The following is a 14,179-nucleotide window of genomic DNA, read 5'->3' on the forward strand; positions in this document are numbered from 1 at the left end:
CTCTCTCTTGGCCTTTCTTCCTTTTTGACTTGCATTTGCAGTTCCAAGTACTCTTTCTCTGTACTTTGTTTTTGGTCCCTTTTAAACGCTCTGTAAAGTGCCTTTTTTGTCTGCTTTTGGGATGTAATTGTTTTCTTTTTTTAAATTTAGTCGTTGCCAATTAGTTTTTATTATTTTCTCCCCAATTTGAAATCCCCAATTATTTTTAGTCTCAGCTCACCACTACCACCCCTGCGCTGACTCGGGAGGGGCGAAGATGAACACACACTGTCCTCCGAAGCGTGTGCCGTCAGCCGCCCGCTTCTTTATACTCTGCAGACTCACCGTGCAGCCGCCTCAGAGCTACTGCGTCGGAGGACAACGCAGCTCTGGGCAGCTTACAGGCAAGTCCGCAGGCGCCCGGCCAGACTACAGGGGTCGCTAGTGCGCGGTGAGCCTAGGACACCCTGGCCGACCTAACCCTCCCTCCCCCCAGACGACGCTCGGCCAATTAAGCGCCGCCCCCTGGGAGCTCCCATCCACAGTCGGCGGTGGAATAGCCTGGACTCGAACCGGCGACGTCCAGGCTATAGAGCGCATCCTGCACTCTAGCGAGTGCTTTTACTGGATGCGCCACTCGGGAGCCCCCGGGATGTAATTGTTTTGAAAAAGGGAAACTGCTGTGTACCAAAAGGTGCAAAATCAAAAAGAAAAGGTAATGTAGGTACACACAAATGTGAATAATTGATACAAGTCCTTCAGCTGGATGAAAAAAGCAGTGCTATAAACAAGCTGTTATAAACAAGTTGTCTATCAAAAGAAAAGTTCTGGAGGATGATGACTTCAGAATAGAATGTTCATTCCAAGAGGTTCCAGTGCCTAATTTGAAAAATGACTTCACATTATTTTTGCTTCCTGGCTGCATTTGTACCATAGCAGTGATTTATGCCACAAATTGTGATGTCTTCTGCAGTGTAGTCATTTTTATCAATTATTCACATTTTTGTGTACCTACATTGCCTTTTGATTTTTAGTTTCAATTTTGCTCATTTTAGTACACAGCTGTTTTCCTTTTTCAAATTGTGTACAAATCCAGTCCGGTAATTCGGGGGGGGGGGGGGGGGTGTCTGGCCTTGTCTTTACTTGCTTTTCTAAAAGTTTTCATGACTGACAGGAATACGTTCTTGTTGGTTTTAAACTCGCTGTCAGCAGAGATGTTAAAACTTCTACTGTTAAAATATGTATTTAGTCCAGCTCAGCGTTATAAAACTAGAGACTGAATACTGGTCCCCAGTTGAACTTCTTGCAGTGGCATAACATTCCCTTATGATGCTGAGATTTTTTTGGATTTATTTCCTTAAAATGAATGTTCATATTTTTCTTTAAACCAGTCTTTGAGTACATTAACAGCCCATGCTGTAGTTTTTTTAGTGTATTTTCAGTCTTTCTTTTCATCTCATTTTCTTTTCTTTTAATTTAGCTGTTCTGTTATGTGTCTACTCTTGAGAATTGCTGGTGCACTTATTTATTTATTTTTTTCAGGTAGACTGCTGTCTTTGCTCAGAAAGTTCCTGTTGTACCAGTGATCTGGAGTTTCATCCCCAAATATATTAAAGGAAATAGGTGGAATTTCACTAATTTTTGGCAGTGGTTTTGTAACTAATAACAAATAAAATGGCAGTTTGTCATGGAATTTAGAATGTAGTGATGCTTAGTGATTTATTCAGTGTGAAGCGGCTCATTAGTATGCAAGCCATGGTATACACTATATATATATGCATGGTCATGTGATGCTGCTTAACCAATCAGAGGTTATTATTTTTTCAAGCCGTGTTATATATATACAGTGCCTTGCATAAGTATTCACCCCCCTTGGACTTTTCCACATTTTGTAGTGTTACAACCTGGAATTAAAATGGATTTAATTAGGATTTTTTGTCACTCATCTGCACAAAATAGTCCATAATGTCGAAGTGGGGAAAAAAATCTACATATTTTTAAAAATTATTTACAAATAAAAAACTGAAAAGTCTTGATTGCATAAGTATTCACCCCCTTTGCTTGAACACCCCTAAATAAGCTCTGGTGCAACCAATTGCCTTCAGAAGTCACATAATTAGTTGAATGGAGTCCACCTGTGTGCAATTAAAGTGGCACATGATCTCAGATTAAATACACCTGTTTCTGGAAGGCCCCAGAGTTTGTTAGAGAGCATATCTAAACAAACAACATCATGAAGACCAAGGAGCTATCAAAACAAGTCTGGGATAAAGTTCTGGAGAAGCACCAATCAGGGTTGGGTTATAAAAAAATATCCCAAACTTTGAACATTAGGGCATTAGTCAGAGAAGCAACCAAGCAACCACAGCTGAGATGGGAGAAACCATCCATGGGACAACTATAACCCGGTCGCTCCACAAAGCTGGGCTTTATGGAAGAGTGGCGAGAAGAAAGCCATTGCTGAAAAAAACCCATATCAAATCCCGTTTGGATTTTGCCAAAAGGCATGTGGGAGACACAGCAAACATGTGGAAAAAGGTTCTCTGGTCTGATGAGACCAAAATTGAACTTTTTGGCCTCAGCGCAAAACGCGTGTGTGGCACAAATCCAACACTGCTCATCACCCTGAGAACACCATCCCCACGGTGAAGCATGGTGGTAGCAGCATCATGTTATGGGGATGCTTTTCATCAGCAGGGACTGGGAAACTGGTCAGGATTGAGGGCAAGATGGATGGAGCCAAATACAGGGAATTTTTTAGAGGAAAACCTGTTTCAGTCTGTAAGAGACCTGGGACTGGGGCAGAGGTTCACCTTCCAGCAGGACAATGACCCTAAACACACAGCCAAAGCTACACTGGAGTGGTTTAAAAACAAGAACCTGAATGTCTTAGAATGGTCCAGTCAAAGCCCAGACCTCAATCCGATTGAGAATCTGTGGCAAGACTTGAAAATTGCTGTTCACCAATGGTCCCCATCCAACTTGACAGAGCTTGAGCAATTTTGCCAAGAAGAATGGGCAAGAATTGCAGGATCCAGATGTGCAAAGCTGGTAGAGACTTACCCAAAAAGACTCACAGCTGTAATTGCTGCCAAAGGTGCTTCTACCAAGTATTGACTCAGAGGGGGGTGAATACTTATGCAATTTTTTTTTAATTAATTTTTGTGTCACAATAAAAAAATCATTTTGCACCTTCAAAGTGTTAAGTATGTTGTGTAAATCAAGTCCAAGGGGAGTGAATACTTATGCAAGGCACTATATATATATATATTGTAACAAACTGGAGGGGTACCCTGCGGGATACTCCTCTCAACGGCTTCCACCGACGAGCACAGACACGTAGAGATTGCAGGCAAGTAACTTTTATTTACAATATTCAAACACAAGAGACTCTTTAAATCACTGAATGCCCTGTACGGGACACTAACTGTCTCACTTCTTCGCCCCTCTCTATCTAGTATAGAATACCAAGTCCCTACAGGTCGGAGCCTGTAGAAGTCCGCTACCTCTGCTGGGGTAATCCTGCAACACGGGTAAGTATCCACGGACTCCTCGCTCGCTGCAGGCTCTCTGGCCCAGAGGTAAGAACCGCACCGACTCCCTCTGCTGGAGTCTCGCTGCAGCACAGGCGAGGACAGCGCCGACTCCCTCTGCTGGAGCCTCGCTGCAACACAGGAACAGGTAAGGACAGCGCCAACTCCCTCTGCTGGAATCTCGCTGTAACACAGGTAACAGGTAAGTACAGCGCCGACTCCCTCTGCTGGAATCTCGCTGTAACACAGGTAACAGGTACCGGGAAGACTCTTGGTTGGAGTATGTAATGGGGCCCTGAATAAGAGCTCCTGGATGAACACTCCTGTGCCCCGCCTCCTAAGCAAGACGTGCCCAACGGCGTTGATGACTGTATCCAGACTGTGGGGACGAACCCCGGCAGCCAGTGTCCTGGGTGGTTCCAGAGCACCCCTGTGTACAACGTGCTTATTTTCCTGTTACAATAAAACGTGTCCTGCAAACCAAACTGTTGTTTTCGTCCGCTTTCTTTTCCCTTTTATTTCTACTCGCTGCTCCTGCAGCGCGTACTCATACAGTCTCTTTTCAAGTCCCGGATACCTCACACAGACACACAGTCGGCCGCCGTGACGGTCCTCAACCGACACGGAAGCTGCGGAACTGTTTTACTTAATACTGACGAGCGGCGTCCACACAAACGTTTAAATAAAACAAATTATACTAGCAAAACAAAAGGCTACCTCACCAAGAGGGAAACCGCTCACAATTTACACAAAACAAAACTCTTGTTCACAAAACAAAACCCGTTCGCTTTACCTTGCGAAGTTTTAACAACACTCTCTGCTCTCTGGGTATTTCCTGCAGGACAATCCGGCGGTGCTCCCCACGATCACCCCCGTCCTGTCCTACCCTACTTCCTTATATACCCCAGGAACCCCGCCCTACCAATTAGTGCTCCGGTTCCTGGGTGCTGTTTGCTTCATTTTCTGTAGTAACGCCGCCATTCCTTAAAGGCGACGTTACTTCTTTCTTACATATCCTCTTCCCCAGCTCCAACCTATCGGTTAGAGCGGCCCAACTAACCCCGTGTTTTCTCGACAGCCCATCCGCGTTTGCATTTTGAATCCCCCGTCTATGTTCAATCCTAAACTTATATGGCTGCAAAGCTAAAAACCAGCGGGTTACCCTAGCATTTTTCTCCTTATTCTCTTTCATGAATTTTAGGGGTGCATGATCTGTCACTAGGGTAAATTCTCTGCCTAACAGATAATATTTCAACGCCTCAATTGCCCACTTCACTGCCAAGCATTCTTTTTCAACCACGGCATATCTTCTTTCTCGTGGTAGAAGTTTTCGGCTTAAGTACCCTATGGGGTGTTCCTCCCCCTCAACTATCTGCGACAACACTGCCCCTAAACCTACTTCCGATGCATCTGTCTGTAATATGAAAGGCTGGGAAAAATCGGGTACCTTCAACACCGGGCTGTCACACAGTATCTGTTTAATAGCTTTAAATGCTTTATCAGCCTCGGGGCTCCACTTAACATGGACCGGGGCCGATTTTTTTATTAAATCTGTAAGGGGTGTGGCAATGGAGGAAAACTCCGGCACAAACCGTCTATAATATCCTGCTAACCCTAAGAAGGCTCGTACTTGTTTCTTATCTCTTGGTATCGGCCAATTTGTAATTGCCTCTACCTTGCTCGTTTGTGGTTTGACTTTACCGCCCCCTACGACAAACCCCAAGTATTGCGCTTCCTGTAAGCCCACAAAACATTTCTCCGGGTTTGCAGTTAATGCTGCTTCCCGTAAAGACTGTAATACGGCGTTCACTTTTTCAAGATGCGTCTCCCACGAATCGGTAAATATCACAATGTCATCGATGTAAGCCGAAGCATACTGTGCATGAGGTCTTAATATGATGTCCATAAGCCGTTGGAAGGTGGCGGGTGCGCCATGCAATCCAAATGGCATTACCTTATATTGGAACAGTCCTAGGGGTGTGGCAAATGCAGTTTTTTCCCTAGACTTAGGGCTGAGGGGAATTTGCCAATACCCCTTTGTGAGGTCTAAAGTAGTTAAGTACTTCGCCGAACCTAATCTTTCAATCAACTCATCGACTCTAGGCATAGGATATGAATCAAATTTCGATACCTGGTTGAGCTGACGAAAGTCATTACAAAACCGCCAAGTTCCGTTGGGTTTGGCCACCATCACAATTGGACTGTTCCACGGACTCGAGGACTCCTCGATGACGTCCAGCCTTTTCATCGCTTCGACCTCGCGAACGACTTCGTTCCGTTGGGCCTCTGGGATCCTATAGGACCTAACCCGGACACACACCCCCGGGGGTGTGTGGACCTCATGTTGGATAACCGTTGTTCTTCCTGGCATGGAAGAAAACACATCGTGGTTAGCTTTCACACATCGCTGTACCTCCTGGACTTGTTGGGGCGTAAGGGAGGGACCTATATTAACCGATCTCCCTTCCAGTCCCTTCCCGTCTTTTCCCAAGGCTACCAATGCGACCAATTCCTCCCGGTCTACCCACGGTTTAAGAAGGTTAATGTGGTACACTTGTTCTTTCTTTCGTTTATCCGTCTGCCTTACTTTATAATTAACTTCTCCCACTGGAGCTATTATTTCATACGGGCCTTGCCACTTAGTGAACAGTTTACTCTCTGGGGTTGGTACTAATACCATAACCCGGTCTCCGGGTGAAAATTTCCGGCGTACTGCCGACCTATTATACTGACCTGCTTGTCGGGCCTGTGCTTCCTCCATATGGGCCTTTACTATGGGTGTTATTTTTGCAATTCGGTCTCGAACCTGTAGGATATAATCTACCACATTACGTCCTGACGAAGTTTGAGCTTCCCACGTTTCCTTAGCTATATCCAGAATGCCTCTGGGCTGTCTCCCATATAATAATTCAAACGGAGAGAACCCGGTTGAGGACTGTGGTACCTCCCGAACAGCAAACATTAAATAGGGCAATAGGAGGTCCCAGTCCCTCCCGTCTTTGGAGGCCACTTTCCTTAGCATCGACTTCAGGGTCTTATTAAACCTCTCCACAAGTCCATCCGTTTGAGGATGGTACACTGACGTTCTAATAGGGTTAACCTTAAGGGTAGTACAGAAATCTCTCATCAACTGGCTCATAAAAGGAGTACCCTGGTCCGTCAACACCTCCTTCGGGATACCTACTCGAGAGAACAAGTGTATTAATTCCTTAGAAATAGTTTTAGATGCCGTGTTTCGTAAAGGGATGGCTTCTGGATATCTGGTAGCATAGTCCAATATGACTAGGATATATTCATGACCCCTAGCCGACTTATTCAAGGGCCCCACCAAATCCATCGCTATTCTTTCAAACGGGACTTCAATAATCGGGAGGGGTTGTAACGGTGCTCGGAAACCTGGATTTGGACTCGCTAACTGACATTCTGGACATGACCTACAGTATCGATCCACTGCCTTTCTAATGCCTAACCAATAGAACCTTCTCAATATTCGTTGCAGGGTTTTTTCAGATCCTAAATGTCCCCCAAACAGATGTGAATGGGCCAAATATAACACCTGAGATTGGAAAGCCTGCGGAACCAACAACTGTTCTACTGGTTCTTGATTAAGCTGAGTACAGCGATACAGTAGATCGTTTTTTATTATAAAATGCTCAAGCGGGTTAACCACCGTATTTTCAACCCTGCTGCCATTTATCGACACCACCTTTTTCCTAACATTTACTAGCGTGGGGTCTTGTTCCTGTTCCCTCGCAAAACTCTCACTGGGAAGTTGAAGACACTCCTCCCAAGAACCTTCCCTTGGGTTGTCTATAATTACTTCCCCCGATTCTGCAAGTATTTCTGCCTCAGTGCATTGAGTAGATACCCCCTTGCTGTTGCGTTTTGTCAAGACCCCAACTAAACTCTGTATCTTAGTGTCACGTTCCTGTCTCCGCTGTCGGCGGGACTTCCTTTCTTTTACACAATGACTTTCAATAAATAGGTCCGGGTCTGTAAATGGGAAAATAGCCTGGGGGCTCTCTGAAGGCTTACTTTCCTCCTCCATAGTTATTCTAGGCTTGGCCAATTGCCTATTACATTTCACCAAGGTGTCAAACCCCGGAATATTTCTACCAAGAATTACTTGGTGGGGAAGATGGGGGACTACTCCAACCCGTAAGTCTACGATCTGAGACCCAACTTCAATAGTAACTACGGCTGTTGGATAGTGCTTAACATCCCCATGAATACAAGTAATCCCTGTTTTGAATTCCTGATCTAATGCGCGATCTAATAATAAATCGGGCGTAATTAACGTAATTGCACTTCCCGAATCAGCGAGAGCCTCCGCCCTTTTCCCATTGACCGACACCAAAACCAAATAAGGGTATGCCCCGACAGGGTGACGTGGAACAATAATGTTTCCACAGAATGAGCTCTCTGCAATACTGGGTTTAATCACATTACACTCCATCCTTTCCTCATTCCTGCAGTATTTGGCAATATGGCCCAACTGATTGCATTTAAAACACCTATAGTTTCCATAACCCGGGGCCTCAGCCCTTACCCCCTTGTCTGTCCCCAGTCCCTTCACGGCCTCTGACCGCTCTTCACCCCTTTCCGGCATCGCCGGTCGCTTACCCGAACCCAAGTCCGATCGAGTCTTCCACGGGGGTGGTCTCGAGGTCCTCACCGCCGGGTTCTGGGGCTGACGAGAGAGTTCTTCTGCGGCTAACTGCCGCTCCACGAGGTCCACAAACTCATTAATGGACCGAGGGTCTCCTTGGCCGACCCACTTCCTTAATGGGGCCGGTAATGACCGTAGATACCGGTCCATAACGAGGATCTCCACGACCTTTTCCGCATTATTAATCTCTGGCTTGAGCCACCTAGTGGCTAAGTGAATCAGGTCATACATCTGTGACCTGGGTGGAATTCCCGGCACATAGCCCCAGGCATGATATTTCTGGGCCCGCACAGCTGAGGTCACCCCTTCCCGAGCAAGGATCTCCGCTTTCAGATGTGGGTAACTCTCAGCTTCCTGAGGGGCCAGATCATGGTATGCCTTTTGGGCCTCTCCTACTAAAAATGGTGCCAAGATTCCCGCCCATTTTTCTGATGGCCATCCCTCCCGGGTGGCGGTGCGTTCAAACGCCAGTAAAAATGCCTCCACATCATCCTCCCGCGTCATCTTCTGCAAGACGTGGGAGGGTCGGATTGAAGACACCGGTGGTAGTGTTGCCGACTGCTCCATACGCCCTTTTAACACGGCTACCTCTTGCCGGGTTACCTCCAACTGTTGGGCGTGCAGCCGGTTGGTTTGCTGCTGTACTTGAATACTGTCTTGTTGGATGGCTGTTGCATGTAACAGCGCACGAAGTAGTGCGTCGGTGTTCTCCATCTTGTTACGTTTCTCGTGGGTCCGACTGAAGTGTGTTTTCGGTCGTTAGGATCCCACCGCTGCCACCATATGTAACAAACTGGAGGGGTACCCTGCGGGATACTCCTCTCAACGGCTTCCACCGACGAGCACAGACACGTAGAGATTGCAGGCAAGTAACTTTTATTTACAATATTCAAACACAAGAGACTCTTTAAATCACTGAATGCCCTGTACGGGACACTAACTGTCTCACTTCTTCGCCCCTCTCTATCTAGTATAGAATACCAAGTCCCTACAGGTCGGAGCCTGTAGAAGTCCGCTACCTCTGCTGGGGTAATCCTGCAACACGGGTAAGTATCCACGGACTCCTCGCTCGCTGCAGGCTCTCTGGCCCAGAGGTAAGAACCGCACCGACTCCCTCTGCTGGAGTCTCGCTGCAGCACAGGCGAGGACAGCGCCGACTCCCTCTGCTGGAGCCTCGCTGCAACACAGGAACAGGTAAGGACAGCGCCAACTCCCTCTGCTGGAATCTCGCTGTAACACAGGTAACAGGTAAGTACAGCGCCGACTCCCTCTGCTGGAATCTCGCTGTAACACAGGTAACAGGTACCGGGAAGACTCTTGGTTGGAGTATGTAATGGGGCCCTGAATAAGAGCTCCTGGATGAACACTCCTGTGCCCCGCCTCCTAAGCAAGACGTGCCCAACGGCGTTGATGACTGTATCCAGACTGTGGGGACGAACCCCGGCAGCCAGTGTCCTGGGTGGTTCCAGAGCACCCCTGTGTACAACGTGCTTATTTTCCTGTTACAATAAAACGTGTCCTGCAAACCAAACTGTTGTTTTCGTCCGCTTTCTTTTCCCTTTTATTTCTACTCGCTGCTCCTGCAGCGCGTACTCATACAGTCTCTTTTCAAGTCCCGGATACCTCACACAGACACACAGTCGGCCGCCGTGACGGTCCTCAACCGACACGGAAGCTGCGGAACTGTTTTACTTAATACTGACGAGCGGCGTCCACACAAACGTTTAAATAAAACAAATTATACTAGCAAAACAAAAGGCTACCTCACCAAGAGGGAAACCGCTCACAATTTACACAAAACAAAACTCTTGTTCACAAAACAAAACCCGTTCGCTTTACCTTGCGAAGTTTTAACAACACTCTCTGCTCTCTGGGTATTTCCTGCAGGACAATCCGGCGGTGCTCCCCACGATCACCCCCGTCCTGTCCTACCCTACTTCCTTATATACCCCAGGAACCCCGCCCTACCAATTAGTGCTCCGGTTCCTGGGTGCTGTTTGCTTCATTTTCTGTAGTAACGCCGCCATTCCTTAAAGGCGACGTTACTTCTTTCTTACAATATATATATATATATATATATATATATATATATATATATAAATGCTCACCAATACAGATGCCCAGTATTCACAGCCACAAAACTACACCAAAAAAAAACAACACATTACCTACTTAAACTTATACAGACAATTAATATCCATAACGTTGAATACTGCAATGCAAACTTTGTTTAGCACCTACATAAACATGTAAAAAAATAATAATAATAAAGTAGCTTTCATCCATACCTGTGTCCTCTTTAGTGGCTTCCTTGGCCCTGTTTATGACTGCTAAGGTTGGATATGTCAGGCTGGTAGTTTGTTGTCATCAGACACAAACACGCATGGACTTAGTATAGTTTTCAATTGTGAAAACACCTGTTTACAGTGATAAGTAGAACCAAAGGCCGACAGAAAGGCAAAAACTACTTTTTTCATGCAGGTGTACTTCGAAGGAAGGGAAGACCAACACTCCGTGATCTTGAGTTGCCAGCCGCTTTCCTTTACAAGCTCTCCTTTTTCAAACTTTGATACCTAGATGCCTGAGCTTTGGAAGTCAATCAGCTCCATTTAAAATCCATCAATGTTCATCCACTCAAAATACAGAAGTTGTATGTCGCTTTCCTTCGTATTGTCAGGGTTCACAAGAAATGAAAACATGGGTCCTTTGTCTCGAAAGTCTTGGTATCTTCTTGTGAACTCATTTTTCAAGCTGTCCCATATAGTTGCATATATCCTCAGTGTTCACTCGATGCTCCTCTGAATGGGTTTTCACAGTGGGGATATCTTGTCAGAAAACCGATAACTTAGCACAGAAACCTTTCCAGTCTTCATACAGCTGAAGTATGGTTTTCTCTGTTCCTTGTAGCTTAGTATTCAGGTCGTTTAAGTGTGATGTCTGTCAGAAACATAAGTTTTGTTAGCCACTTGTCATCAGTAAGGTCTGTATATTGTTGACTACTTTCTTCTCCAAGAAAGAGCTTGATGGGTTCAAGACAAGCAACAAATTGCTTGAGCACGTTACCTCGACTCAACCAGTGTACATTACTGTGCAGCAGTAAATCTCCATATGCAGAATCCATATCAAAGAAGAGCTGGCAATCAAAAAGTTCACAATTTTCACAACTGTTGTCATTATTTCATTTAAATCAGAAGACGAGATCTTAGCACACAGGATCTCCTGATGAATGATGCAATGGAAACTCATAAGAGAACGTCCAATCTCAGTTTCCATAAGTTTTATAAATCCAGCTGTTTTACCCACCATAGCAGGTGCACCAAAGTGGTAACAGAAAACACTTTATGTCGATTTGTTGTTGTGTGAAAAAGTCTTTGACAGCATTAAGTGTGTCAGTAGCCTTCATTGTACCATGCATAGCACAAAGAAAACAGTTCTTCCTTAACTTTCCCATTGATACAGTAGCGAATAATTGTAGCCAGACGGGGGCTTTCGTCCAATGCAAGGCTCATCACATCAAATATTTGTAGGTCTTCCGTCATCTGTTTCCTAACATCAGTTGACATTTCATCTAATTACCTTTGAACAGTCCTGGCTGATAATGGCGTTTCTTCAATAAGCTGGCTGTCTGTTTTTCAAAAGAATCAACAGCTTTTCTAATGCACTCACATTTGTCTGCTTCATCGACTCCAGAAATGTTGGCTTCGTGCTTGGATGTGAAATGGCACTGGACGCTGGAAGTACGAGATACCACACTTTCACTGCACAGGCTACAAACAATACGATCCCCACATTCTGCAGAAATCCATATACTTCTCTCCATGCTGGCTGAAACATTTGAATATCTATTTTTTTTTTTTACTTTCCATAATGAATAGCTAGGCCTCCTAACATCGTGATTTACCGTTCATGTATGACCGATGACGTTTCATATCATATCTCTTCCGTCCAATCAACAATCTTTTTTCTTTTTTTTTCGTGGGTCACCATGACTACACAATAGTGTATACCTGCAAGACAGATGCACCACGTCTTGTACTACAAGCCTGGTACTACAAAGCTCATACCACACTAACTCCACCTCTACAGTGACGCAATCGCCAAGCCCCCACGCTGATCCCACCCATGGGAAGTCAAGTTTTTTTTATGAAATCTACTTTCCTCTGTATTGTCAATATTGCAATGTTTGTATTGTTAAAAAAGGCTCAGACACCTAAAAGTAAAGTGTAATATGCCAATTGTATGTGTTTTACAAATAATGAATACATCGTCATTGCACTATAAATTAACAATTGAATTATCATTACTTTTAAAAAGACAGTATTAGCTAATGCTCTTACATGTTTCCATATAACATAGCAAGAGCAGTGATCGTTGACTATTTGCAGTATGGAATGCATGATAAAAAAAGACAAAATGCAAGCATTTTCAGTGATATTTAGTTTCATCTGCAAGCATTGTCGGAAATGGTCTTGATGTAAGCGTATTTTAAAAATATTGCTTGATACTCTCTGATTAATATATTAACCTCTGCTTCTTTGGAAACCGCTCAATATCTGTTTGTGCCCATTGCAAAGGACCTCTATAAAAATGTACCATGGTACTTGTACCACTGGATTTGGAACAAGGTACGATGGTATCAGTGTGAAATTACAATGGTACTGTGTAATATATGTACATATCCTATACCATCAATGTACAATTCCCTATTATGTTACTATAATGCAGTACAACCATAATATATAGCTACACTATACCACGGTATAGTATTGCAATTTGATATCATGATACTTCTTAGAAATAAAAAAGTACAATGCTTTATTATAGTGATACTGCACTGTAGTACCATAATACAGCATTATACATTGATGGTATAGGATATATACATGTATTATACAGTACCATTGTACTTTTCACACTTGTTCCAAAATCCAGTGGTACAATTACTATGGCACATTTTCATAAGGGGATAGCTTCACACAATCTACATTTACCAAATCGTATTAGTTAAATTAAGAATTATGGATGCCATTCTCATTTAATTTACAATGTAAAATGTACATGCTTGCATGTCTGTCCAGGTTAGCCTAGATAAACGCAATCAAATACAGGGAGCTGAAGCTGGCTTTATTCAGGTAGTTTAGTCACTCATATCTTATTTGCATCCCAGTTTTTTGTTCCGTCCTTTAAGCTCATAGACCAATTGATTTATCAAAGTTGAATGATTACACCGTGTAACAATTTATTTATTTTTTTGGTTCCTGGGTAGTAAGTGTTATTTCCTAATTGCTTATGCCTCAAAAGTATAGAAAATGGCTATTATTCCCCACAAACTTTGCTTTTGTGACCAGGACAGTGATATTTTGAAATTTACCTATTTTCTAGAACATTCCAGATAGATTCAGTGCTGAGTAAACTTGGAGTAACTTCTAGAACTTTCTAGAACTTTCCAGTAACATAAATAGTAGTATAAATACAGGGCCCTTAAGCCCACCAGTTCAGTTTAGTTCCAGCTGCCTAAGTGGATACATATCTGCATTTTTCTGAGATGGCTGAGACTTCAAAATGGTGGCATTCCTGATGGGTCTCCAAGGCGGTTTTTACCAAGTTTCCCTGCTATCTTTGCCTTTGGGACAGCAGGGACACCAAGGCGCACTACCACAGGCGGGACTGGCCACAGCGGACCGAGTTCTCTGTGGGGAGGAACAACGTCAAGTGGGAGCCACTGGTGGCCCCCCGGAAGGTGCTGATGCCACCACTGCACATCACATTGGGCCTTATGAAACAATTTGTCAGAGCTCTAGATAAGGAGTCGGCAGCCTTCAAGTACCTTCAAGACTTCTTCCCTAAGCTGTCTGAGGCAAAGGTCAAAGCCAGTGTCTTCGTCGGACCACAGATAAAGAAGATCCTGGAGTGCAATGAATTCCCCAAGAAGCTCACTAGTAAGGAGAAAGCGGCTTGGAACAGCTTTGTCGCAGTGGTTCGGGGCTTCCTGGGCAAT

The sequence above is a fragment of the Acipenser ruthenus genome, chromosome 2 (assembly GCF_902713425.1).
Source record: "Acipenser ruthenus chromosome 2, fAciRut3.2 maternal haplotype, whole genome shotgun sequence".
Classification (NCBI taxonomy): domain Eukaryota; kingdom Metazoa; phylum Chordata; class Actinopteri; order Acipenseriformes; family Acipenseridae; genus Acipenser; species Acipenser ruthenus.